Below are 18576 nucleotides of genomic sequence, written 5' to 3' on the forward strand. Positions count from 1 at the left end.
TTCGTGTGGTTCCAGTCGGGAGAATGGTGTTTGCAGTAACTGTCTGTGCATCTGAAAAGGGGATTATCGCCTAAACTGGGTTTTATCCTCTTGTAAGTGAAACGGTCCGTTACAATTGGTGGCAGCGGTGGGATCGTTCCTACAACCAGAGAGACAGCTACAGACAACACTATTTCTGGATTACAAATTGAGGGCAACGCTAGTATCCGTACAGCGACCCTATCTACAAAGGAACTCAGAAAATGGAGGAGAAGTTGCAGGATAGATTGTACGGTTCCGTACTCCGGAGGTCTAGAGCAATGTCATAAGAGGACATGTTGATGTACAGAGAGACTGCCAGAGCCGAATTGTGGGACGAAGCCCTAGAGGAAGTACAGTATTCACGAGGGGATCAGCGCCGCAGCAGAAGGCAGCGAATTCTGGCTAGAATGGCAGAGCGGATGCCCCTCCTGAGAAAACAGACCACAGAAAAGTGGGTGACTAGACTCGAGATTCTAGTATACGCAGAACTGGGGCTCGACGACGCATACCAGGCGCTACAGTGGTACGCGGCTCAGTGTGTCCCCAGGATGGCAGAGTATGAGTTCCCAGAAGGCGGAGAATACACTGGCCCCGGTCTATTTTGGGATAATAGTGGTGACGAGGACTTTGGGGAAGATGCCGACTATCGTTTTTGGGACCTGTACGGCATCCGGGAGAACATGCTGGGTCTCTTTGGCGCTGTGGACCTCGAGGCAGACCTACGATATTTGGTCACCCAGGAATGGAACCTGGAGGGGGATTACCTGCGACTCATCAATGAGGCCTGGGAAGAGACAACCGGTCCTCCCGCCCAACAGCAACCAGCAGTACCCGAGGTAGCAGAGTTCTTAGACTGGTCCTGTGAGCAACCCCAGGGAGATGAAGGTGTCGTCCTTCCTCCCCAGCGGCAGGCTGAGTTACAGGGGGCAGAGGTTGTTGTTCCTGCCCCCCAGCAGCAAAGTGATGTGCCGGGAGGGCAGTGTGAAGTGAAGGGAGAGGAGAGCAGCGTCCTCCCTCCCCAGCGGCAGTGTGTACCCCAGGGAGATGAAGGTGTCGTCCTTCCTCCCCAGTGGCAGCGTACACCCCAGGGAGATGAAGGTGTCGTCCTTCCTCCCCAGCGGCAGGCTGGGTTACAGGGGGCAGAGGTTGTTGTTCCTGCCCCCCAGCAACAAAGTGATGTGCCAGGAAGGCAGTGTGAGGTGAAGGGAGAGGAGAGCAGCGTCCTCCCTCCCCAGCGGCAGTGTGTACCTCAGGGAGCAGAAGGTGCAATCCTTCCTCCCCAGCGGCAGTGTGTACCCCAGGGAGCAGAAGGTGCCATCCTTTCTCCCCAGCGGAAGTTTGCCATCCAGAGAGAGGAACTTGTTACACCCTCTCCCCCACGGCAACCTAACCCACCAAGGGGAGATGTTAAGCCCCACAACTGTGCAGATGGGACCGTAGTCTCTGCACTTACAGCACAAGGGATAGGGACGGTCGGTCCTGTTCCCCAGCCTCAGTGTGATGGATCCAAAGGGGAGACAGTCGGTCTCCCCCTCCGGCAGTCGAGCGGTGCACCTAAAGGGGAGACAGCCAGTCTCCAGCAACCAGGCGCCCACCAGACTACTCCCGTGGTAGTGCTGGCAACAGGACAGAGTACCGCTGGTCTCTGCCCCCTCAGCAACCCACCAAGGCAACCTACCCGTCTCCCACCCAGCAGTGGTGAAACACCAGAACTTGGACAAAATCCTTTCTCACCCAGATGTAGTAACCGGTTAGTGTGGGTGGGCTGCTCTGTTATTTCTGTTTCGTGGGTGGGTTGCTGGACTAACCAGGGCACTGACCGGCAGAAAGTCAGGTACCCTGTTAGTCTAATTGGCAAAGGGGAGAAATGTGGCGAAACCAGCTTCGCCACTGTGAACTGGAGAGGCCTGGCTGCTGGCCTCCTGCCCGCTGACTATGGCCCCTGGACGTGTTGCACTTTAGAAACTATATTTGGGCAGGTAATAATTTGTATTGCTGCTGCTGGCCCTTTAAAAGCAGCGATGGACATATTGGAACTTTTGGGACTACTGTACCTTTAAGACTGTGGAGCGTAGTACAGTAATCCTGCCTTTAATACTTTAATGTCATGTATGTATTGTTGTATGCAGTTAACCTGGGTTATATATATGTACAGCATTCACCTGATTGTTCGGTAGAATCACTCCATTCAATGTATTGAGGAAACTACCGAACAACCAGACCACCCAGGAATAAGTGTGCCTCCAATTACCGTTTGCAACAATGTTGCAAATGGGTAATTGGCAATCAGTGCAGTGTGGTCTTTGTCCTCTGGGTGGCCGCCATTCGGGAAACAAACACGTGGCGGCGGCCATCTTAAACTACCGAACAGCGGTGTTTTGCCGTCGAGTGTCTGGAACTAAAATCGGACACTTGACTAGGCAAACACCGCTGAGACCTCCATACTTCCAGAAATTCGTATAAAAACTACCGAATGACCAGCCGTTCGGTAGAAAGAACCCACAAACAAGGGAATTCATTCAAACCCTCTCCAGGCTCTATAACACAGGCAATTCGTCTGTTTTCATTCCCTTGTTTGTGACCGACCGCAGGGCCAAAATGCATGGAACTGTTTTCGGATACTTTACCCATGCGGTCGGTCAAATCTTTGGAACCTCATATCTCCCGAACCATTCATCCGAATGACCTGATTCTTGGATATGTTGTCCCCCTGAATAAGGGCTATCCGGGGATACCTGTTTTGGAGGTGTAGCATATGTATTTGGGGTACATCCAGGAATTGGGGAAAAGGGTGTACGGTATAATTATGTTAAGTGCTAATCTAAGGGGAGGAAATGTGGGGGAGGTACATCCATGTGATTGGTTAAATTCATCCTCCCCCTGGGAGTTTCCTGTATGTACTTGTTTGTAATAAAAGCCAGACTGGGTGTCCCAGTCCAGAGTCTTGCTTAACCCTCAAAGCGATGTGTCGTCTCGGTCTTTGGGGGAATGGGATTGTATGCTGACTGCCAAGAGTGTAAGCCGATGTCTGCTTTTCTTGTTAAGCTGTTCCAGTGTTCGTGTGGTTCCAGTCGGGAGAATGGTGTTTGCAGTAACTGTCTGTGCATCTGAAAAGGGGATTATCGCCTAAACTGGGTTTTATCCTCTTGTAAGTGAAACGGTCCGTTACAATTGGCCAGCAAACTCGCCTGATTTGAACCTTATAGAGAATCTATGGGGCATTGCCAAGAGAAAGATGAGACATGAGACCGAACAATGCAGAAGAGATGAAGGCCGCTATTGAAGCATCCTGGTCTTCCATAACACATCAGCAGTGCCACAGGCTGATGGCTTCCATACCACGCCACATTGAGGCAGTAATTGCTGCAAAAGGGGCCCAAACCAAGTACTGAGTCCATATGCATGCTTATACATTTCAGAGGTCTGATATTGTTCTATGTACACTCCTTGTTTTATTTATCGCATATAATATTCTAATTTACTGAGATTGTGGATTTGGGGTTTTCATGAGCTGTAAGCCATAATCATCGCGCTTATGACAAATCACGGCTTCAACTATCTTGCTTTGCATGTAATGCGTCTATCTTATATATTCGTTTCCCCTTTTACGTTGCATTACTGAAATAAATGAACTTTTGCACGATATTCTAATTTTTTTGAGTATCACCTGTAGATACTTAGTATTATTATACAGAGCAACATGTTTATTATCATTGTGACAGATCCATCTGTCTTGCAACTATAGTGCTATCCCGGTTGATTCGTGTGGATTCGTGTAATTTCCTGTCCGTTCTTCCCCGTTAGTTTATTTGTTAATCTACCGAACAAACTGCCGAACGACCAGCCACCCAGAAGTGGAGTGTGCTGCTGGTTAACCTATTGGCCTCAATTAGAACGTTGTGGTTAACCGCAGACCCCTCTTAATTGCAACCGTATGCTAAGGTGGTCGTCGTTCGTATGCCGACCACGAGGCGGTGGCCATCTTAGATGCACGAATACACAGCGGTGTTAAAAAAAAAAAAAATAGAGGTTCTGCCGATACTTCTAAAATTAGTGGTCAACTAGCTTGTCTTCTGTAAGTCTTAACTTATTCTTGCTGTGATGTTATCTTACTATGGTGTTTCTACCAAATGCGTTCGCCATAGTTCCCATATCCTATCATAATGATCTCTCTTCCCCTGCGTGGCCCAATGAACTTCTTCAAGTTCCCTCAAAGCTTCCACTCTAAAAATCCATTGTTCTTTAGTCGGGATACTAGATTTAAGCCAATACAACGGGATCAGAGCATTTGCCTCATTCAATAAATAACAACAATATCTGTTTGTTATTCTCCTTGAAGGAAGCTGGCCAACCCAACAAAATCTTGGATGGGGATAACTGATCAAGCATTGGAAATTTTTTATAAATGGCACTCAATACCTGTAACCAATAGCTCCCAATAATTTTGCTCTCCCACCATATGTGTTCCATATTCGCACCCCTCTCGCCACATCTCCAGCAGCCATCAGAAGCCAGTGCTCCATATTTTTTAAGCCGGTCCGGGGTATTATACCATCTGGTAACTCTTTTTTAAAAAAAAAAATTTTCCCTAGAAGTGCTCACCTGTGCCTTTATCCCCAATTTGAACACAAAGGACCAATCACCGCTGTCTATTTGAATATTCAAACCTTGCGTCCATTTCAATTGGAATGAAGGGACAATCTTCTCCATAGCACCTCTATGAATTAAACTGTATATACTGGACAAGTAACGCTTTTTCTCTATACCAGGGCCACAAAGTGACTCAAACTCTGTTCTATTATTATTATTATTATTATTATTGCAATTTATATAGCGCCAACAGATTCCGTAGCGCTTTACAATATTATGAGAAGGGATTTAACTATAAATAGGACAATTACAAATAAACTTACAGGAACAATAGGTTGAAGAGGACCCTGCTCGATCGAGCTTACATTCTATAGGAGGTGGGGTGTAAAACACATTAGGACAGGAATTTGCAATCAAATAAGGTGGACTGCCCTTTAGGAGAGGGCAAGAGACAGGTATGTGAGGTATTGGTTAGTCTTGGAGGCCATATGCTTTCCTAAAGAGATGGGTTTTAAGGCACTTCTTAAAAGATGCAAGACTAGGGGAGAGTCTGATGGCGGTAGGCAGGCTATTCCATAGGAAGGGAGCCGCCCGCGAGAAGTCCTGCAAGCGCGAGTTGGCCGTACGAGTGCGGACAACGGACAGGAGGTGGTCACGGGCAGAGCGGAGAGACCGAGAAGGGACATACCTATGGATCTGTGAGGAGATATAAGAGGGGCTAGAGTTGTTCAGTGCTTTATAGGTGTGAGTTAGTACCTTGAATTGACTCCTATAGCATACAGGAAGCCAATGTAAGGACTGGCAGAGGGGTGAGGTGTGAGAGAAACGACTAGAGAGGAAAATCAGTCTAGCAGCAGCGTTCATTACGGACTGTAGGGGTGCAGTACGGCTTTTGGGAAGACCAATCAGGAGAGGGTTACAGTAATCCATGCGGGAAATTACCAGAGCATGGACAAGCTCCTTGGTAGTATCTGGTGCAAGAAAGGGGCGGATGCTATGTTTTTAAGATGGAATCTACAGGATTTGGCAACATGCTGGATGTGAGGCTCAAAGGTGAGACCAGAGTCAAGTATGACGCCAAGACAGCGCGCTTGCAAAGATGGACTGATGTTGGTACCACAAACTTGAAGGGAGAGTGAAAGAGGATGATCAGTATTAGGAGGAGGAAAGACAAGGAGCTCAGTTTTTGAGAGATTGAGTTTCAGAAAGCGGGAGGACATCCAGTCAGAGATGGAAGAAAGGCAAGCAGTGACACGTTGCAGGACGGCAGGGGAGATGTCCGGGGAGGAGAGATATAGCTGGGTGTCATCAGCGTACAGGTGGTAGTGGAATCCAAAAGAGGTAATAAGTTTGCCAAGAGAGGCAGTATAAAGAGAAAATAGAAGGGGACCAAGGACGGAGCCTTGGGGGACTCCAACCGAGACAGGGCGAGGGGAGGAGGTATCATTAGAAAAGGAGACACTGAATGAGCGTTGGGAGAGATAAGAGGAAAACCACGAGAGGACAGAGTCACAGAGACCAAGCTATTGAAGAGTTTGAAGAAGGAGAGCATGATCAACGGTGTCAAAGGCCGCTGAGAGGTCAAGAAGAATTAGTATGGAGTAGTGGCCTTTGGATTTAGCTGCGATTAGGTCGTTAGTGACTTTGATATAAGGGCAGTCTCTGTAGAGTGGAGAGGGCGGAAGCCAGATTGAAGGGGGTCAAGGAGAGAGTTGGAATTGAGGAAATGAGACACACGGGTAAAGACAGGCCTTTCTAGAAGCTTTGAGGAAAAAGGGAGCAGGGATATGGGACGGTAGTTAGAGAGGGTGGATGAGTCGAGGGATGGTTTTTTTAGTATAGGTACTACAGTGGCATGTTTAAGGTCAGCAGGGACGATGCCAGAAGAGAGCGAGCAGTTGAAGATGTGTGTTAGAGAAGGCACGAGACAAGTGGAGAGAGATCTGATAAGGTGAGATGGGACAGGATCGAGCGGGCAAGTGGTGGGGCGAGAGGAGCAAAGAAAAGCAGCCACCTCTTGGTCAGTAGCTGGGGAGAATGTCTGAAGGGTAGGAAAGGCATGATCTATGTGTGATTGAGAAACAGAAAGGCAAGGAGGGGAGAATTCTTTCCTTAGCTGTTCAATCTTGTCAGTGAAGTAACATGCAAAGTTATCAGAAGTAAGGTTAGTTTTGGGGGTGGCCACAGCAGGGCGAAGAAGAGAATTAAAGGTGTCAAAGAGACGCCTGGGGTTGCGGGAACATGAACTAATGAGAGAGGAAAAATAGGACTGTTTGGCAAGGGCAAGGGCTGCACTGTATGAACACAATATGAATCTATAATGGAGAAAGTCTGATTGGGTACGAGACTTCCTCCAGGAGCGTTCAGCACAACGGGAGCATCTTTGCAGGTAGCGCGTTGATTTAGTATGCCATGGTTGGGGGCGGGTCCTCCTTGAGGTGCTTGTTTGGAGTGGCGCTGCAGTGTTCAAGGCAGATGTAAGAGTAGAGTTATATATGGAGATGGCCAGTGAAGGACAGGAGAGGGAAGGGATGGACAGCAGTTGTGAATCAATGTCAGCTGACAACTGTTGGAGATCCAGAGAATTAAGGTCCCTCCTGAGTTGAGGGGGTTTAGGCTGAGGTTGTTGGATGAGGGGGTATGCAAGAGCAAATGATAAGAGGTGGTGATCAGAGAGTGGATATGGAGTGTTGCAGATATTAGTTACTGTACATGCATAAGTGAAGATTAGGTCAAGGGTATTGCCAGCTACATGGGTGGGAGAATTTGCCCACTGTGATAGCCCGAGGGAGGAAGTCATTGAAAGTAGTTTAGTGGCTGCAGAGGTCAAAGGTGGGTTTATAGGAATATTGAAGTCCCCGAGAATTAGGGATGGAATGTTAGAAGAGAGGAAATAGGGTAGCCAGGCAGCAAAGTGGTCAAGGAAGAGAAGAGGGGAACCAGGGGGACGGTAAATAACAGCAATGTTAGCGGAGAAGGGTTTGAAAAGGCAAATTGAGTGTATTTCAAATGACGGGAAAGAGAGGGAAAGGGGGGTGGGAAGAGGTTTAAAAGAGCAGTGAGGGGAGAGGAGAAACCCAACACCACCACCTTTACATTCAGAGTTTCTTGGGTTGTGGGTAAGTTGGAGACCACCGAATGACAAAGATGCAGGGGTGGCAGTGTCAGAGGGGGAGAGCCAGGTTTCTGTTAAGGCTAGTAAATCTATTGAACGAGAGATAAAGAAGTCATGGACAGCAGTGGATTTAGTTATATTGCAAACAGAGCGTGCGTTCCAGAGTGCAGTATTGAAGGAGGATCTAGAGGAACATGAGATAGGTATGAGATTAGTGTGGGTCCTTGGGTTAGTATGTGCTGTTTGTTGAGAGGGGACCGGGGTTTGGAGATACATCACCAGCTGCTAGGAGCAGAAGGATAGAAAGGAAGTGAAGGTGGGAGTAGGATTTGAACGTTTTGTAGGAGGGTATGTATGTAGAGGATTTGGGAGGAGTTGGTGGAGATAGGCTGGAAAGGTATGTGTAGAGTGCATGGGATGAATAGAGAGGGGAGTAAGGTGGAAGTAATGAGGATTGTGTTGCCAGGGACAGGTGAGTGAAAGGATAGGGATATTTTAGTGATCAGAGACGTTAGTGTTAAAGTGAAAAATAGAAGGGAGAACATTAGAGAAAATGTGTATTATATAGATATGTAGATCATATATACAAACACACACAAATATCAATGAGTGTTTAAACCAGTGTAAGTATGCAGTGTGTTAAATGAATTCAGGTGAGGAGAGGTTTGGTAACTTGATTGGTGTGTTAAGGAAACCAGCTGATGTGCACTATCTATAAGTAAGTTGTTGACCATGGGGTGGGGTGGGCAATCTTCCAGAGATGATACCTCTGCTCAGAAGATTTTGCAGGACTTGGTTGCTTGGGAGTGCTGGGTGTTAATGCTGTTTTAAGGGGCCCAGTCTGAAATATAAGGTCTGAGGTTAGAAGAAAAAAAAAAAGAAACAAAACACACTATTATGGGTGGGGAGACATGGGGCTATTGAGGTAATTAATTAGAGATGAAAAACTAAAAGGAGAGAACATTTGGGATAAAAAGATAGGAAGGATCAGATAGGTGAAAGTCATAAACCATGAACATAAATTTACTAGATTATCAGTGAGAGTAGTAACACTAGCTAAACAAACAATTAACAACGAGTCTTAGGGAATGAACATAAAATGACATGATCATACCAGCTTTAAGAAAAACAAAAACAGAAGATCAGGATGGGAGATATAGTTATCAATTAAGTAGTGATAGTATAGGGAGGGAGATGGAATAGAACACAAATTTTAAAATAAAAGTTTAAAGGAAACAGGAATACAGGTATTCTTGAGTAGATCTTCCAGAGATGATACCTCTGCTCAGAAGATTTTGCAGGACTTGGTTGCTTGGGAGTGCTGGGTGTTAATGCTGTTTTAAGGGGCCCAGTCTCTGCTCAGAAGATTTTGCAGGACTTGGTTGCTTGGGAGTGCTGGGTGTTAATGCTGTTTTAAGGGGCCCAGTCTCTGCTCAGAAGATTTTGCAGGACTTGGTTGCTTGGGAGTGCTGGGTGTTAATGCTGTTTTAAAGGGACACTATAGTCACCTGAACAACTTCAGCTTAATGAGGTTGTTCAGGTGAGTGCTACAGCTACCCGGAGCCTTTTTCTTGTAAGCACTGTATTTTCTGAGAAAATGCAGTGTTTACATTGGAAGCTTGGAACACCTCTTGTTGCAGTCAATCAGACGGCCACCAGAGGGACTTCCGAGTTCAGAGGCCCTAAAAAGGCCTCTCGTCCGATGCATTCTGGGTGAATGCATCAGACGGGCTATCAGCACACAAAGCACTGTGAACGCGCTTTGTGTGCTGATAGCCTGTCAGCACTGCTGTGGGCGTGGCTTCAGCTGACAGCTTCAGCTGACAGCTGAAGCCCGAACCCACAGGGACGCTTACGGTCCACACTAGTGGTTGAAGGGGGGGGGGGGGAGACCTACTCTCCTCCCCCCCCGGCCCCCACCGCTGTGCGGCGGGTGGGGGCCCTAAAATTATCGATAAGGGGGGGGACCTACTGTCCCCCCCCGGCCCCCACCCCTGTGCGGCGGGTGGGGGCCCTAAAATTATCAATAAGGGGGGGGACCTACTGTCCCCCCCCGGCCCCCACCCCTGTGCGGCGGGTGGGAGCCCTAAAATTATCAATAAGGGGGGGACCTATTGTCCCCCCCCCGGCCCCCACCCCTGAGCGGTGGGTGGGGGCCCTAAAATTATCGATAAGGGGGGGGACCTACTGTCCCCCCCCCCGGCCCCCACCCCTGTGCGGCGGGTGGGGGCCCTAAAATTATCAATAAGGGGGGACCTACTGTCCCCCCCGGCCCCCACCCCTGAGCGGTGGGTGGGGGCCCTAAATACAAAGGGGGGGGGGGGGACCCTAGTTAACCCTCCCCCCCCCCCCAAAAAAAAAAATATATCTCCCTACCTACCCCCCTCACCCTAAAAATAATGAGGGGGGGAACATTAACTAAAAACCTGTAAAAAAAAAAAAAAAAAAAAAAAAAGAGAGATAAAAAGAGAGAGCCGCGGCTCTCGCGAGATTTACACTGTGAGCTGACAGAAGAGCTGAACGGACCGGCGGAGGAGGAGAGAGCTGACAGGAGCTGCAGGAAAGGTAAGTAACATCTCTCTGCAGCCCCCACAGCCCCTGTCTGTATTATGGCAATGCAAATTGCCATAATACAGACAATTGACTCGAGTATAAGCCGAGTTGGGGTTTTTCAGCACAAAAAAATGTGCTGAAAAACTCGGCTTATACTCGAGTATATACGGTAATCTGTACCATAGAAACAGTAGAGAATTTCCATTTCTATGGTTACTGAGCTCAAGCCACTTACCACTATTTTTATGCAGAAGGCAGAACAGAAAGAAGAAAAGAGAGAAAAAAAACAGAAGAGAAAAAAATAAATAAATATTCATAATATAAATGCTATCTCCAAAATAGGATAAGATGCCAGAGAAAGGCAGGTGGGAACAAAATTATAGGCTAATTTTCCAGGAGACCTCCATGGATATTCTACATTGCCATAATGCGTCATCTCATGTTATCCTCCTTCGCAAGGCCTTCTAATGTTATTAAGGCAATCATTCCCTAATGGCCTCAGCAATTTTTTTTATTTTTTGTTTTGCTTTGCCATTTAGGTTTTTGTATCTCTTGTAATGGTGAGATACCTGAAAGACCTGTCCAGTCTTCAATCTCTGTGAGGGAGCCTCAGAGCTTGTAGAAAATCTGGTATGTCTGCTGGAGTCTTTATCGTATATGTTTTGGAGTGCTGAAAAACCATTAGAGCAAATGGATGGTTCCACCGGTATTTTATTTGTTTCTGTCTTAGTAGGAGAGTAATCGGTCTCAAAGCCTTACGTGCCATTAAGGTAGAGGGTGAGAGATCTTGGAAAATTGCAATAGAATACTCCTCGTATTTAATTTCCTTCATTGATCGAGCTTTCTGTACTATCTCTTCTTTTATTGAAAAGTCATGGATACAGCAGATTAAATCTCGAGGGTTTTCTTGTGGTGGATTCATTGGTCTTCCTACTCTATATGCTCTATCAAGCTTAATCTTAGCATCCAGAGATCTTCCTAAAATCATATTGAAAATACGATTAATTGTATTGGAATTTGAATATTCCCGCCAGAATGACGTCATTATAACCTTAATTTTAAAATACATATCAAAATTGTATGGCAGTAATATAAAACACATATAACACATATATAAAAGAATAATTATGCATGTAACTTTAAGAAACGAGGTGCTGGTATGTTAAGAAATCGATATAAAAAGAGATCACGTGACGCACGGCTAAAATCACTTCCGCGTCACGTGGTTTAAATGAAACGCATGCGAAGTTGGCCGGGCGGGCGGGACAAATCGAACGTCGCGTCACCAAAGGGGAGGAGCCCTATGGTGATCGCGAACGGAGGCAGTGTTTGCATGCTGTCTGTTCAAATAGACGAGCAGACAGCATGCTTACAGTTTGTATAAACGGAAGGGGAAAAGGTCTATTATACAGTTGGATTGATTCTGTAGGGCAATAAAGAGCCAGACTCCATTTTTAAAAGAAGACTGGACTGCATAATTGCAAAACACTTAATACATATGTATATGCTTAAGATGCAATGTGTAAACTGTGAATACAATTAGTCATGAGTACATAAGAAAATAATTACAAGGATAAATATTTAAACATGAACTAAATAAAAATATATATATATATATAATAAAAACAAGCAGAAAATTAAAAAGATCAAACTGTATATTGAGACCCTGTGGGGCAAGAGTCTTTAAATTAAATGCCCATTCCATCTCTTTGCTGCGTAGAATTTTTTTAATGTCTCCACCTCTCCAAGGGATACTGCAGGTATCTATACCTATGCATTTAAGAAGTTTAGGTTTTTTTCCATGTTTAAAAAAAAAAAAAATGCTTAGATACTGAATGGTTTTCAAAACCTTTTAGGATGTTTTGGCAGTGTTCTGCCAATCTGTTTTTTAATTCCCTAGTAGTCATGCCCACATATTGAAGACCACATGGACATTCTAATAGATAAATAACGTTCTTTGTGCTGCAGTGAATACATTTTTTTATAGGGTATGTTCTTTGTGTAATAAATGATTTAAAGAAGTAGTTTTTGATTTCATTTTATCGTCTGTACATTTACATACTATGCATTTATTGCATTTAAAAAAAAACCTTTGGGTTTATTTAAAAATGAGGGGAGACAGAAAGAAGAGGTAGTAAGGCTTTGTTTAGTATAGTTTCTTGTAAGGATGGATTTAAGGCTGGGTGCCCCTCTGAATATAACGTGTGGTTTATCGGGAATAATACCAGCTAGAGTCTCATCCTGTTTTAATATATGCCAATGTTTGTTGATAATATTCTTCATAACATTATTTTTGTTATTGAAGTCAAAGATAATTGGCAATGTTAACCCCTTAAGGACGCAGCTTCAGAAGCTGGACATACCCTTAAGGACTCAAGCTATTTTTGCATTTTCTGCTGTTTGTGTTCAACTGCAATTTGCATCGCTCTCATTTATTGAACCAACACATATTATATATCGTTTTTTAAAGGACAAGATGGGCTTTACTTTGATGTGACTTATACATATATAAAATCTAATTTATTATTAAAAAAACGTAAAAAAATGAAAAAAATATATATGTTTTTCACAGTTTTGGCAATAATAGTGTGTGTATAATATGTCCAGCTTAGGAAAAGTAATTAAAAATAAATTCATTTAGGTGTCTTGTTTTTCAAAGTGCATAATATGTAAAGGATTTCAGCTTATTTTAAAAGTTACAGGTCACAAAATACAAGGAGTAATATAAAATTTAAATGTGAAAATCTTTTAGAAGTTGGTATGTTTGACTTGTAAGTTTGACAGCTGTCACAGAAAACAAAATTGCTACACAAAAGTATATATTTATATAAAGAAGACATCACAGGCTATTTATTTAAGGGTATTTTGACACTTTTTACATAGCCATTTTCCCACCAATCTCTGCTACATATTGCAGTAAAACAGTTTTTTTCTGTTTTTTGAAATACACACATATAACAAGGTTTTTTAAATGTGTATTTTGTAAAGCTGCTGTGTGCTATTCCTGGTCAAAATCCCATTTTGTGTTCAGTACAATACCCTTCTTGTATGCCTTTACCACTATTTTGGGAAGCTACAATGAAATATAAGAGGCCAGACTATTTCAGTTTCTACAGTTAGAAAATTCAAAGATGGATTTAATGGACCTATGTCTTATTTTGGGGCATTATAGTAGTTTGGTTGTTCAAATGACTGCAAAAAGGCCTACCATTTGTGAAAGTAGACACTCCAGGGTATCTCATATGGCATATATTGTGCCTTAACATGTCGCCATTTTTTTGCCATTATATGTCAAAGTTTGTGGTAAAAAAATATTTTTCAAATTTTTTCCTTAAAGGGAAACTCCACTGCCAGGAAAACTATCCGTTTTCCTGGCACTGGAGGGTCCCTCTCCCTCCCACCCCCCAATCCCCGGTTGCTGAAGGGGTGAAAACCCCTTCAGTGACTTACCAGGGGCAGCAACAGGTCCCACGTCGCTGCTTCCTCCTCCCCCGCCGCTCCTCCTTCTGCTTACGTCGGCCGGTGGGCGAGACTGATCTCGCCTGCCGGCCGAGGAGACCTAATGCACATGCGCGGCAATGCCGTGCATGCGCATTAGCGCACCCCATAGGAAAGCATTGAAAATGAATTTCAATGCTTCCCTATGGGGAATAGAGCGACGCTGGAGGTCCTCACACAGCGTGAGGACGTCCAGCGACGCTCTAGCACAGAAAACCTGTGCTATGAAGCAGGAAGTGTCCTCTAGTGGCTGTCTAATAGACAGCCACTAGGGGAGGACTTAACCCTGCAAGGTAATTATTGCAGTTTAAAAAAAAACTGCAATAATTACACTTGCAGGGTTAAGGGTAGTGGGAGTTGGCACCCAGACCACTCCAATGAGCCGAAGTGGTCTGGGTGCCTGGAGTGTCCCTTTAAGCATTACATTTGTGCTGGGCATTTTGTATATTTTATATGTTCCAGTATGATCAAACACCCCTTATTATGCTCAGCTAAGTCTTCTGAGTAAAACAATACCCCCAATGTATGTCGTTGACACTATTTGGTGACGTTACAGTGCCATAAAGGAGACCTGACCATTTCAGTTTTTAGAGTAGAATTTTGATAGACGGATTTGCAGGGCTTATGTTTCAATTTGGGCCATTATAGCAGTTTGACTGTTTCAAAAACCGCAAAAAGGCCTACCATTTGTGAAAGTAGACACTCCAGGGTATCTCATATGGCATATATTGTGCCTTAACATGTCGCCATATTTTCACCATTATATGTCAAAGGTAAAAAAATATTTTTCGCATTTTTAACTGCGTTACATTTGTGCTGGGCATTTTGTATATTTGAGATGTTCCAATATGATCAAACAACCTAAATTATGATGAGCTATCTCCTATGAGTAAAATGATACCCCCAATGTATGCCTTTAGTCGTATTTCCTGACGCTACACTGCCATATAGGAGACCTGACCACTTCAGTTTTCACAGAATTTTATAGGTTTATGACTCATTTTGGGTTCTAATAGCAGGTTGCTTATTCAAACTTTGCCCACAAAGGCCTACCGTTTTTTAAAGTAGACACCCCATGGTATTTCAAAAGGCCCATTTTGAACCTTAGGGTGGAATCATTTTTTCGCTAGTGAGTACCAAGTCTAGTAGTAGTAAGCATTTTCTCATTTTCTCCCTTTTTGGCACACACTTTGAGATTTTACTGCATAGTTTACAATCCTTAGGTGTGCTACGGCAGTATAACGCTTCATATGTCACTCAGCTATGTCGTCTGAGTACAGCAATTACCCCCGTGTGTACCTTTCCTAGGTATATGTGGATGTTGGAGGGGCAACTTTGAGACTCGGCAATTTCAGGTCTGTTTCAAACTTTGAATTTTTACGCTGGGTCCATGTCCCATTTGGGGCATTTGACAGGTTGAGAATTCAAACTTCCCCAACAAAGGTCTACCATTTTTTAAAGAAGACACCCAAGGGTATTTCAAAAGGCCCATTTTGAACCTTAGGGTGGGATCATTTTTTCGCTAGTGAGTACCAAGTCTAGTAGTAGTAAGCATTTTCTCTGCCTTTTTGACACACACTTTGAGATTTTACTGCATAGTTTACAATCCTTAGGTATGCTACGGCAGTATAACGCTTCATATGTCACTCAGCTATGTCGTCTGAGTACAGCAATACCCCCGTGTGTACCTTTCTCAGGTATATGTGGATGTTGAAGGGGCAAATTTGAGACTCGGTCATTTCAGGTTTGTTTCAAACTTTGAATTTGCATGCTGGGTCCATGTCCCATTTTAGGTCAAACTCTGAGGCACTGTCTGTCACATCTCAATCCGCTGTCAGAATTCTCTAACTGTACTTCCTAAGCATTTTGAACTTTTTACACAAGAACTTTAACAAAACAATGTTATAATAATGTTATTTTATTTTTTTGTGGGTTTTTTTATTTGTATTTTTACCCCTGGCATACGCACTAAACTCCCCAATTTCCCAGGAACTATCATCCACCCCAATTAACTAAATAAAAGGTAAAAAAAAAAAAAAATATATATATATATATATATATATATATATATATATGTCAGTGGTTAAATAACCGAAGAACTACAACAAGAATATTAATTGTATTGAGAATTTATTGGCCCTGAGTATGAAATAATTTAAAACAGTTCCCAATACAAAGGCCAGGCTGAGAGGGACAATCAGGGCAGTAGAAACTGGTCTCCGTTCGAATGCCTCTCTGGTAACACAGCCTGCACCTTTTCTGGGGGGTCTTTTTTGGGGGGGTTGGTGGTATCCGAAAGCAGAAGTGACCTGTCTGAATATCTCTGCTGCTAGGCCCTGCTGATGGCTCCCCACTGTGGCACTCAGTGAGCAGCACCGAAATTAGCTGGAACTGAAATGTAAGAAAAGTACATTTCAGCGGAGGATTTGCCTTTTTGAAAAGGATGAATGCGTTGTGAGTAGCCATTTGCATTAAATAAATGCCCACTTTCTTATACCAGGCCCTGGTCTTTCTCATTATCAGATATGGCTGCAGCAGTTGATCAGACAGGTCAACTCCCCCCATGTGTTTATTGTATTGCTTAATGCAGACAGGCAGCCGTCTTGTTTCCTGTCTGCCACGGACTGCGACCCTGCGTGTGTGTTCACTGTGCATGGTAGTCAGTATGAACACCTCCTTTTTGTCTCTGTATTTCAGAGCCAGCAGTTCGTCCTGGCATAGAGCAGCAGTTTCCCCCTTTTTAATTTTTTTCTCTGCCAGAGCCTTGGGGAAGCCAGTGCGTGTCTTGCGGATAGTGCCGCAGACCACAGTCTCAAAACAATATAGCATTTTTTGAAGGGGTATGCTATTGTAGTAATTATCAAGGTAGAGGTGGTACCCCTTGTTCAGTAGCGGGTTCATTAGATCCCAAACTATTTTTCCGCTAGTCTCAACTACATCAGGGCAACCTGGGGGATCCCGGTGGCTATCTTTACCTTCATATACTCTGAAGGTATAAACATACCCACTGCTACTTTCACATAACTTGTAAAGCTTGATGCCATACCGGGATCTTTTGGCTGGTATGTATTGCTTGAACCCCAGTCGACCCTTGTATTTCATTAGGGACTCGTCAATACATATATTCTTTTGGGGAGTATAAATTAGGCCAAATTCTTTATTAAAATGGTTAATTAGGGGGCGGATTTTATAGAGTTTGTCATACTGCGGATGATCTTTGGGGTGGCACTTCAAATTGTCATTGAAGTGCAGAAAGCGCAGTACTGATTCATATCTGGGCCTACTCATGGTCTGAGAGAAAATGGGAGTATTGCATACTGGGTTTTTGGACCAGTACATTCGGATGCTGGGCTTTTTTATAATTCCCATCAGCATGGTTAGTGCCCAGAACTGTTTTAACTCTGGCACACTGGTGGGGTACCAGCTCCCTTTTGTGGCAAGGTGACTTGTTGCATTTTGTGCCAGATACTGCGCTGCATAAATATTTGTTTGTGTAACTATCTGCCCTAAAAAATCATCCCCAAGGAACAGCTCCACAAAATCCTGGGAGTTATAGCTGGTCACGTCTCCCTGAATACCAGGAGTCACAGTAAACAGAGGGATGTCGGGGACAAAATTGTTAGGGGGCACCCAGATATCAGCGCCAGGAGCAGTGCCAGGGGTATCGTCACTCTCTTCATCTGTGTCTGGCACATATTCACCCTCTACACTCTCTGAGGCAGTGTCGGTTGCCTCTGAGTCGGCTGCTAATATATTATATGCCTCCTCGGCACTAAACCTTCTAAGCATGGTGAAAGCTTAAAATTAACTTTAACTAAAGAACTTATTTTTTTGTTTTGTTTTTTTAACTTTTTTTATACTTTTTTTTGTTTTCTAAACTTTTTTTAATACTTTTTTTTACTTTTTTAAAACTCTTAAAAACTTTTTAAAACTTCTAAAAACTTTAAAAAAATGAACCCCTGTGGGTAAAAACAGAAATCAGATCACCGCTAAACACAGTGCTTACACCTAGCAAAGCAGAAATGCTTTGACTTACAATAAACTACTTTTTTTTCCTTTTTTCCTTTTTCCACTTTTTTTATACTTCCCTCAACCAATCCCTCCACCTTTGTCAGCTGGCTTTATAACAATGTTTACATCTTTTTGTAATTGTAAAACTGCCTTGAGTTCTGGTTGTGAAAGATTGTCTTGATTATATTTTTCTTTTTTGATTTTATCAAAGTCTTTTGTTACCAATTTTTTAAAAAAACCTCTGGGGGACCTGTTTTAAAACTTGATGGAAAAAAAGTAGAATTATTTTTCAGAGAGGTAGATATTATATTAGGGCAATCTTCTGATGAGGTAATTGAGGGTTGTGGGGTATATCTGAGTTTTTACTGGCAAAAAAATATTTTTAGAGTGGCCTTCCTTACGAATTTATTTATATCTATAAATGCTTTAAATGGCTTGTAAGGATTCATTGGAGCAAATTTCAGTCCTTTGCTAAGGACTGATATTTGTGTAGATGTTAGAGCATTTTGGGATAGGTTGAAGATGCCAAGTTCCTTCTCATTGATAGGGGTTATTGTCGGACTAGCCTTTCTCTTTTGTGCTCTTCTCTCACTTCTCCTTCCTCTAAACTTAGGCTCCTTTTCCTCGTTTTTATAGGATGCAGTGTTTGTGCGTTATCTTATGTTTTAAAGAAAACGAGAGCAGACAGGAAGAAATGAATAACAGATCCTGACAGAGGGAGAGAAGAGGAATCGATTGGGGAAAGGTAAGTTCGGCATGACAGTGCCGCTTTAATTTCTTCTCAGTCA

At 43.7% G+C, this 18576-nt stretch overlaps 1 pseudogene; it reads left to right on the forward strand.

The window, feature by feature from the left end:
- Positions 1 to 18576, forward strand: part of LOC134568417 (zinc finger protein 850-like) — a 181360-nt pseudogene that overhangs the window by 19009 nt on the left and 143775 nt on the right.

This window comes from Pelobates fuscus, chromosome 7 (assembly GCF_036172605.1).
Source record: "Pelobates fuscus isolate aPelFus1 chromosome 7, aPelFus1.pri, whole genome shotgun sequence".
Taxonomy (NCBI): Eukaryota; Metazoa; Chordata; class Amphibia; order Anura; family Pelobatidae; genus Pelobates; species Pelobates fuscus.